The sequence below is a fragment of the Macaca nemestrina genome, chromosome 5, assembly GCF_043159975.1.
Source record: "Macaca nemestrina isolate mMacNem1 chromosome 5, mMacNem.hap1, whole genome shotgun sequence".
NCBI classification, from domain to species: Eukaryota; Metazoa; Chordata; class Mammalia; order Primates; family Cercopithecidae; genus Macaca; species Macaca nemestrina.
The window spans coordinates 25,939,172-25,950,185 of NC_092129.1; the positions used below are offsets into that span (position 1 = coordinate 25,939,172).

Here is an 11,014-nt window from a genome sequence, read left to right on the forward strand (position 1 = left end):
GCAGTGGCATGATCTCAGCTCACTGCAATGTCCACCTTCCATGTTCAAGTGATTCTCCTGCCTCAGCCTCCTGAGTAGCTGGGATTACAGGCACCTGCCACTGCTCTCTGTTAATTTTTTGTATTTTTAGTAGAGACGAGATTTCACCATCTTGGCCAGGCTGGTCTTGAACTCCTGACCTTGTGATCCACCCACCTCGGCTTCCTAAAGTGCTGGGATTACAGGCATGAGCCACTGCGCCTGGCCATGTTAATTTTTTTAATAGCTTTTGGGATACAACTGGTTTTTGGTTACATAGATGAATTGTATAGTGGTGAAGTCATATTGATAGACGTGTTTATAACCAAGAAATGGTAAACTCATGAAATAAATAGTAAGGCCAGCCAGTTCTTCTGTAAAGATACGATTCCTTCAATAAAAACATTTATTTCAATAAACATAGGATCCTATGAGAAAAAATAATGAAATTCAAAACCAAAAAAATGCATACATAAATTAGTACACAGCACTATTTATAGCTTTATATTGCCAGTAATGATAAAGAGCTATTACATATTTCTTTGCTTTTTTTGCATCTTTAAAGTGTTACATTTGATAAGTTTTGACATACATATACACATGTGAAACTAACGCCCAATGAAGATAATGAATATACCCATCACCCCAAGTTTCCTGGAATGGTATTGTAATCTGTACTTCTCATTCCTCCCCACTCTTCCTTCACTGTCCCTTGTCAACCACTCATCTGCTTTATGTCACTATAGATTAGTTTGCATTTTCTAGTATTATATGTAAGTGGAACATATAATAAGTAATATTTGTCTTTCTTCTTTCATTCAGCATAATTATTTTGAGATTTGTTCATGTTGTGTGTATATTAATAGTTCTTTCGTATGTATGGTTTAGTAGTATTCCATTGTATTGATATGCCGCAAACTGTTCATCCATTGACTTTTAATGGACATTTGCATTGTTTACACATTTGGCTATTAAAACTACTATATTTTTCTGAGACAATTTTTGGTATACTAAATACTACTGAATTAATTTAAACAACATTTAATCAGTGTGTTTATAGAGTATAACTGAAAGTTCAAACCAGAATAGTTATAAAGCAGTATCAATTCATGCCCAACTTGACACTAGTAATAAATTTCAAGATTCATACCTTCCCTGACTAGCACAAGTATTAGTGTTGAGTTGAGAAATGGGTTTAAGGAAGCTTTGTGTAGTTAATGCTCAGAAACAAATGGCTATCTAGATTACTAGAGACCAAGATTATACATTATATCAGAAGAATAAGACTTTATCCTGCAGATTATAGCACCACTGAAAATTTTTTAGCAAAGACAATGTAGTTGATAATCTTTTCTACTGTTCAGAATTCTACCCCATCACAAATTTTGGGAGAATATCCAATTACGCCTTTCATTTCTGAAGCCACATTAGGAAGATTCTCCTTCTGCCAATCCCAGGCCAGCAGATACAGGCAAGTAATATTGCCCGAGTCAATCAGCTGCTACCACATGGAACTTTGTTCATAATCCAAGGGCTTATTATCTCGCTACTGTAATGGAAAAAGCTTGCTATCTTCCCTTCTTACTGCCCCTGATCATATGTTACTACAGGCATTTTTTTTTTTTTACCACACGAAGCACGCATATCACCCCAGTCAAATGGCAAAAAGTAAATGGAATAGACAATGGGAAAGCAAGTATAAGATTAACACAATGATTATCAATCATTTAACACGTAAATATGATAAACATTGCCACTACCCTTCTAATTTATAAAAACCATCTCTCCTTAAGATTATACAAATTTCAGCCAGGTTTGGTGGCTCACGCCTGTAATCCCAGCATTTTGAGAGGCTGAAGCAGTGGATCATGAGGTCAGGAGTTCAAGATCAGCCTAGCCAAAATGGTGAAACCTTGTCTCTACTAAAAATACAAAAATTATCCCGGTGTGGTGGCACGCACCTGTAGTACCGGCTACTCGGGAGACTGAGGCAGGTGAATTGCTTGAACCCAGGAGGTAGAGGTTGCAGTGAACTGAGATTGCACCACTGCACTCCAGCCGGGATGACAGAGAAAGACTCCGCCTCAGAAAAAAAAAAAAGAAGACTATACAAATTTCAGTACCCACAACTTTTTGTTTTCCTAAACTAGTTTTATAGCACTATTTCTGGGGAGAATTCTTATTGATATATAAAAGTTTTTATTAAAATTTTATTGCCCACATAATATATTAAAAGGCAAAATAAATACAAGTAGCCATGCAACTAATTTTTAATTCACTGTGAATTTCTAATAAGATTCCTAACCCTTAAAATTACTTTTCTTTAGGATATTTTTAATTGTAAAGAATTGCCAATAATGATAAAATAGAGAAATAAATTAACTCACAAAACTTCTCTGAAATATTAAAAATTCAAATTAGTTATGGAGCCAAATATTCAACTGAAAAAAAAATTAAATGTTATGTAATAATTAATAATGGACATATGAAAAAATCTTCAGTGATACTGGTAATCAAAAATCTCAAGCTAGATCTACAAAATTAGCAGTTTTAGAGCATATATGAATTTTGGGTTAAATAATATGGAATAAAATGATTACTCTTTTACAGTGCTGTTAGAAATACAAATAAGCAAAATCTTCCTGGAATTGAAACTGGCAATATATATCAAGAATTTTTGATTCAGTAATTCTATTTCTAGGAATCTACTTCAAGGATCAGATATGCAGTTGATGGTTAATTATAAAGATGTTTACAGACAGGTTATTTGTAACACTAAAAAATTGGAAACCTTCTACATATTTCATAATGGGTTGAAAGTTAAATAAATTATGGTTCAGCCATATGCTGTTAATGTCAGCCACTTAAAATAAATGTTTCCTATGAATGTTTAACAACAGCGAAAATATTCACAACATTGTAAGTGAAAAAGCTTGAACCTAAAATTATATACCTTCATTCAATATATATTTATTGAATGTCATACTGTGCAATTTTATAAATTATATAATTATGTATAATGCATTGCATACCAAACAATACACACATGTGTGTATATATACATGATGTGTGCGCATATCATAATTATGAGTGGAAATTTGTTTGCCCACAATTGTGATAGTAGTATAGATAATGCTGGATCCAACAAAATCTTAGTACAGGGATCATTTAAGTGCATTAAATCCTCATGCATTATGAAGAAAGCCAACGGATTATATCTAAAGTAGACAGGCTGGTAAATAATGGCATAGTTGCATTATAATGAATTAATAAGAAAACTACCAAGACAATTAAAATGAAAAGTTTGACTATGGTTGCCTATGAGAAGTTGAAACTCCCAGGCAACCACAGCAAGTGAGGCAATGAAGCAGAGGCACTTGCTTTTGCTGTAAGCCCAACACACTATTTTATTTTATTAATGTATATTTGTACTTTCATTTTATAAAGAGAATGCTTTTAGAAGTTGGTAAAAGAAGCCCATAAAAAACATTCCTCTTTTCCACTCAAGGTCGAAAACTAACTGAGAGACAGATACAGGAATCAGAGAGCTGGAGATAAAGTATCAACTTTAATAAAAGTTTAATTGAAGGAATTGACTTAGGTATGTGGCATGACAATCTTGCTAATATTTCACCACTACTTAGCCTTTACCCACCTAGTCACTTGTATAGCTGTAAAATAGCAGGCCACCTCTACAGAGACAGGCAGAGGGCAGAACAGAATCCATGCTTTCTGTACATAGGCTAGATTTAAAAATCAAAAGGAAAACAAAGTTGAAGCAAAAATACTGTTTCTTCTTCCAGGGTCACTGATTGTCTCTATAAAGTCATTAACCATCTGTTACTCAAACACATGCAGTAAAAGACATTTGCTGTGTATTAGGTACTTTGCTATGTGCTATGGTAAACCCAATGAACAATAAAATAGGTAAGACTGCTATCTGTACGAACTCACAGTCTGGTAAGGGAGATATGTTAATATATAAAGGAGACATGCATACAAATAATTCAACAACATTCTGCATATAATTTTAAGTTCTAAGAATCTTTATTTTGGGAGATCTTTCAGTTCATCAATTATTTTTTCATATAAAGATAGGAGTTCTGTTGATTTCCCTTAACCTTGGTATATAATACGTAACGTCATCTGAGTGAAGTTGTAATAGTCTAATTTAAATTATTCAGCTGCGGTATATTCAGCCCTTTACTACTTTCAAAATGTTTTCCGGGCCAGTTTTTCCATACATGGATTTAAAATAGCCTTTGTGTTTTGTAATATTTTAGTGGCAGTTTTCAAATTTATTCATATGTTTTTCTAGACAATAAAATTGATTATATTCTTTCATTTCCCAGGTACTTTGCCTGTAGATACTAACCATGAATATTAGAATAACCCATTTTAAAGACAGCAGAGCACTAAAAAAAATTTGAATTGGAAGAAGTAATCTATGTAATATAATTTGGCGACTTGAGTTTTTCTATCTGTAAAAGCTAAGTAATCTTTTTTCCAATACAGGTGTAAAAACAATATTACTATAACCCAATAATGCTCACAACATTCTGGTAGATTACAAAATTATAGTAAAATGTCAAAAGTATTGTTAGACTACCATCAATAAGCACTGAGTAATTTTTAAAACCTTCTTTTATCATTTCAAGAAGGTTATTTGCTATTAAGCAAGGTCACCCATATAATATACATTTGTTATAACCAGAGACACCCTATAAGAAACATTTTACTGGATTCTTATGATATAAAAATGATTTGGCCTGTTAAATGTGACAGCTTGAACAAATGCATTTATTTCTGTTCCATCCAAAAACACCACTAAAATGATAAATACAAAAGACATAAACTCACAAGGACAAAGAGAGTGTTAGAAATCAGAGAATTTGGTTTGTTCAAGTGTGGAGACTGCAGGTTAGGGTTTACCTACTCAGTCATAAACTGATGAATCTGGGAAGAATTTTTGAAAGTTGTGACAAGGATTTAGCTTGACATCTCACCTCATCCTATTCAAGAAAGCATATTTTAGAAAGAATACTTACAGTTCATGTACATGAGGATTTAACATAAGCCATAACATACAAGAAGACAGAGTTGGGTGGAGGCCTTATGTGTATTCTGAGCTTAGGCAGACTTCTTTTTTACAACAAGAAACAACCAAAGGAGATTATACATCCTCTGAGTATGGGTAAAAATATATCCTAAAGTCAGTTCTTATCAGACATAGGTGGATATACTCAATGGAAAACATTTGGTAAGGAATATAGGCATAGGTTTAATGGAATGTCAGGGCAAACTAACCTGAAAGAGAAATGTTATTTGTATGGGAAGAGAGAAATAAATTGGAAGACATAGTTCACCAAACGTAGGCAGCTTATACCCTACAGGAACTTAGTAATTCGTGACTTTAAATACCAGGCTACCACAATGACTCCCATACTTTTATCTCCAGCCCCTAACGTTGCACCTGCACTGTCCACTCCTATATGCAACTGCCAACTGGATATTTCCATCCGCACAGATAATAGGACTTTTGTCATTTGACATTTCCAAATTGGGCTTTGGAATATGTGCTATCTCTTCTTACTTCTGGAGTCTTCCCCATCTCAGTAAATGCCCTACCTCCATTTCCAGTTGCTCAGGCTAACACACTGAAATCATTCTTGACTCCTGTCTTTCGGTCATGTATCATACTCAAGCTATCAGGAAATCCTGCCAGTTCCACTGTCAAGCATATCCAGAATCTGTCCATTTCTTATCACATCCAGTGACCCACATTCCAGTCAAGCCACCGTCTCACTCTCTGATTTCATCTCCATCTAATCGTCCTCCCCCCCTCCTCCAAGCCCTTCTGATCCATAGAGACTTCCTTGCTATTCCTAAACACATTAAGCATTTTCTTACCTCAAAGCCTTTGATGTTTTGATTTCCTCTGACTGGAATGCTCTTCCCTTTAGGCATTCATATGGCTTATTCACTCACTTCCTTTAGATTTCTGCCCAAATATCAGTAACACAAAGAGAGATCTTTACTGATCACCCAATATTAAAAAAAAAAAAATAGCAAAACATCTTTTCCTGATCCTTCATCACAAAGTTTTGTGTAATCTGATTATTCTCTGAGCACTTAAAGAATCAAGCAAGAACTTTTCAACTCTCTCTTGTGAAAAATTTTAATACTGACTTTTTAACCTCACTTTGGTACCTCCATGCCTTACTGGAAACTTAAAGTTTAACATCGTATCACATTTTTTAACGTTATGCTTTTCTCATTAGATATTAGCTCCATTGAAGTAGCTAATCAGTTTTCATCAGTTTATTGCCAGCATCCATAATACTGCCTGGTATATACCCTTCTAGGGTATTTGTTGAATGAAAGAAAACAGAACAGAGGTGAAGGAATTATCTGGATGACAGTAAAACGAAAGATGTGAATACCAGACCTAGAAAGCAGTCATAATGGAATAGAGGGCAAAATAGTTCTGGAATTTTTTCTACAAAATAAAAATGGAAATGATTGATCAACTGAAACATTTGACCATATTGTGATGATTTGCTTGCAATGATCTTGGAGAGTTTGGAGAGAAGTAGTGATAGAATTATAGAAAAACAAAGCCAACAACAATACAACAAGGCAAGTGTTGCTGCTAGAAAAACAAAACATTGTACAGAAAAGTAACTATAATTATAGCATACTATGTGGCTCACCATTGAACAGTATTTCCACATCACAAAAATAGAAGTAATGAATATGACTTATTAAAAATCATGATATAACTATATAAGCAGAATGAAGAGGGAACATATGTGTTATAGTACTACATCTTTATCTTCTATATTAGAAAGTCAATATATGCTTGAAATTGAAAAACTCAAGAAATACAAATATATATGTAGTATTTAAAAATACAGAGGTGGCCAGGCGTGGTGGCTCATGTCTGTAATCCCAACACTTTGGGAGACTGAGGTGGAAGGTAGCTTGAGTCCAGGAGTCAGCCTGGGCAACATATTGAGACCCAAGTCTCTACCAATATATATTTTTACATGTTATATATACATATACATATATATAAAAAATAAAATAAAAATACAGAGGCAAATGAAAGAAGAAAAAAATTAAGTATTGTAATTGCTTACCTCTAATTAAAATCACATCCTGTGGGTGGGGAGAGGTAAGGCCGAGGATTAGGGCTTGTTGATTAGAAACCTTGTACTATTTGCTCTTTAAAACTATATGCATATATCACTTTTAAAATAAAAAATTATACTTAAATACACTTGTTTGTATTATGAAATGACAACAAGTGATGATGTAAAAAAAATAACATGTAAAATTCAGATCCTCTGTAGGACCAGAATCTACAACATGTTTATCAAAAAGGAAACCCTTTAAGCACTTTCAATGAAATTCAATGCCAAGTAGAGTTCAGAATTTCTTTTGTCAAAGCTGTAATTAGTGTCTTTTCTTTTATAATAATCCTTCTTTTACTTTTCTTCATCTTTGTACCTTCAAAAATTGTATTCCTAACCAGTAAGTTGTTTAGTGTTGCCTGTTTTTGACTTTGTGTAAATGAATCCCTATTTATACAAATGAAGGTCTTCCATGACTTGCTCCATTTGCTCATATATATTGATACATTTGTGAGATTCATCAAAGATAACGTGTAACTGCCATTGCTTCTGTTTTGCCACTGTACACTATTCAAATATTTGCCTATATCAAAATTTTTGTTCAATTCACTTTTGGTTGACATGAGTTGTTTACATATTTTTGCCATTACAAACAAAACTACTAGATCATATAGGATTGGAATTGCTTATTGTATATTCATTTTAAATCCAGTACATTATTTTTTCTCAATTCTATTAATTTATAAACTTTTTACTATTATATGTCTATTCATATCTTCTGCAAATAATGACAATTTTTTTTCCCCAGTCCTTTATTTTCCTGTCTTACTGTGCTGGACCTCTAGTACACATTGAGCCTGAGGGTTGGATTGTAATTCATATTCTCAGCTATGTTAGCTATGTGTTTTCACCCTTCCCAGGACAGCAATTATGTCCAAGAATGTTGATTATCCTTGTTTCCTTGGGGAGTAAAGTGAGGAGGGAAATTTTGATTTTGGCTCACCCTTACTTAGCCATTCGACATCCCACTTTTATGGGGGAGGGATGTCCTCCTATTAGACTCCTTATCTTAGATATATGCCTTGAATTTGTTTCTTATTTCAGTGCCCTGTGAGGCCATTGAGAAATGTGGTTAGGAAGGAAGCCAGTTCCATTTCCCCACTTACCTTTCTGAGTTCCTGACTTCACTTAGATAACAGACCTAAGATTTTATTAGTTTACTATCAGTTCATTGATAAATTTAGGAAAATAATTTTACCAGAAATGTTCTCTTGTTTTTATCAAAGAGTTAATGTAGGCACCTAGCCTGCCGTGTGATCAGAAACAGGCAAATGAATTTTAGAACTAAGAAAAACAAAAAACAGACTAAGTTTCTGATTCTTCAGACAAGGTGCAATAACTAGCTTACATGTGCTCTTTGAAGTAAGGCCAGCTTTCTAAGCCATTTTGAAATCCTTTTTCAATGACAATGCTAAGGTTCTTTCGTTGGTTTGTTGTTGTTGTTGTTGTTGTTTTGTTTTGTTGTTTGCCTTTTCCAACAAAAGCCATATACTATGTATTCGACAACAGAAGGGAGGAAAGGAAACAGTGCATTGATTACATCTTTTTGTTTTTTTTTTTTTTTTAGTGAAAACACATTATTCCAGAAAAAACATCTCCATGCCAACACATGTTAAACCAGTGAGTTGCACATCAAGTTTTGAACAAAAACCCTACACAAAGTTCTTGACAATTGGTTGACACGTCTTAAAATTAATACAGTAATGTTTCAGCATTCCTCAAAGATCACATTATTCTTTCATAGTCCATTTGAGTTACTTCTCCAGCAGGCCACATCAGAAACCAGTGTCTTGAGAATTAGTGCCAAATAAACAGAGTTAAGATTACTCAAATAAATATAGTTAATCTTAAACATTTTTGCTCTTTTTTTAAGAACAAAGAAATGGCGTTCATAAAATTTTATGTCTGATTTAATTTGTTTACTCTGTAGGTGTGGTCCTTCATTATTTATTTGTGTTGCTATTTAATTCAACATTTGCTGAACAAAATGACAGGAATTTTGAGTCCCATTGTATTACATGGATTGCAACTAAAGTTATCAGACTTGACTTATATTCAAAGGAGAAAATCAGTCACTAAAATAAGTAGCATCAATGATATTTTTAATTGTAAAATAAATTGCTAAAAAATAATTTATTGTTTGAAAATCAACAATATCTGTCAGCTTTCAGAAGCAAGATTCCTCTTTTTATCCATAGTACCTAGAACTAACTGTGGCATATGAGAGAAACTAAATACTCATGAAGTAAGTAATGGTATTGAGGGATATTACATTAGTGGGTTTTCACACGCTAAAGAACTGTCTTTATAAAGGGTAATTTAAAAAGGAAAGAGGTTGAATTGACTCACAGTTCCACATGGCTAGAGAGGCCTCAGGAAACTTACAATCATGATGGAAGGTGAAGGGGAAGCAAGCTTGGACCTTTTCACATGACGGCAGGGAGAGAAGAGCAAGCAGGGGAAATGCCAGACGCCTATAAAAACATCAGATCTTGTGAGAATTCACTCACTATCACAAGAACAGCATGCGGGAAACCACTCCCCGATAGAATCACCTAGCACTGGGTCCCTACCTTGACATGTGGGGATTATGGGGATTACAATTCAAGATGAGATTTGGGTGGAGACACAGTCAAACCATATCAGATATGAAATAGAATTCTTCATTTGTATCAGGAAGGGAATTACAGAGAGAAGAGAGGCTTTGGGGTCCCACATATCTGGGGTTACATTTCAGCACCATTGCTTATTAACTCCCTGGCGCTAACAAGTGAGCATCAGATTCCTAATCTGCAAAAGGAGAGTCAAATGCCTAACTCACAGGGTTGTTGTGGGTATTAAATGAGATGGTACATAAGTAGTTAGCATAGTGTCTGGCAAAGAATGGTTATTCAGTAACAGCTATTTTGCTCCACTCCCCATCCATTTTTTCAAACATGATTTTAAAATGACCTCTTTTACTACTGACATTGAATATGTTGCCTATATCTGATTTCCATTATGGTGCCTTTTCTTCTTTATGACAGCACTCCTTTTGTAGTCCATCAAATCTTCTTTAGTTTCTAGCCAAGTGGTAAAATATTTTTTTAAAAGTGCTCACTTCAGCAGCATATATACTAAAATTGGAATGATACAGAGAAGAGTAGAATGGCTCTTGCACAAGGAAGTCATGCAAGTTTGTGAAGTATTCCATTTTAAATAAATAAAAAAGTAATAAAAATAAATAAAAAGGAGAACGGTGTACAGGACTCCCATTTTATTCACTAATTTTGTCACTGCTCATGGCATCTTCAGTGAACATGCATTTGAAGATAAATGGAATTCATACTGATTCTGGTCATAATTACATTCTTTATCACCTTAATGGTCATTGATAATGATAGTATTGGGGTGTGGGGACTTTTTTTGAGACAAGGTCTCACTCTGTTGCCCAGGTTACAGTGCAATGGTATGACCACAGCTCACTGCAGCCTTGACTCCCAGGCTCAAGTGATCCTCCCACCTTAGGCTCCCAAATAGCTAAGACCATGGGCATCCACCACCGACCCAGCTAATTTTTTATTTTTTGTAGAAATGGGATCTCACTATGCTACCCAGACTGGCCTTGAACTCCTGAGCTCAAGCGATCCTCCTGCCTGGCTTCCCTAAGTGCTAGGATTACAGGCATGAGCCACCGCACCTGGCCAGTGGGGGGCGTTTAATATACTGAAATTTCATTTGAAATTTTGTGATTTAAAGGTTTATCTTTACTAATTCAGAACAATATAAAAATATACAGACTAATAACATGGAAAGTAATT

At 34.4% G+C, this 11,014-nt stretch overlaps 1 non-coding gene across 1 annotated transcript; it reads left to right on the top strand.

Moving 5' to 3' along the window:
- Nucleotides 1-10,306: 10,306 nt before the first annotated feature.
- LOC112423853 (U6 spliceosomal RNA) lies at nucleotides 10,307-10,413 on the top strand. The gene has a single exon (XR_003014423.1). It is a non-coding gene; the product is annotated as a U6 spliceosomal RNA (small nuclear RNA).
- Nucleotides 10,414-11,014: the final 601 nt, after the last annotated feature.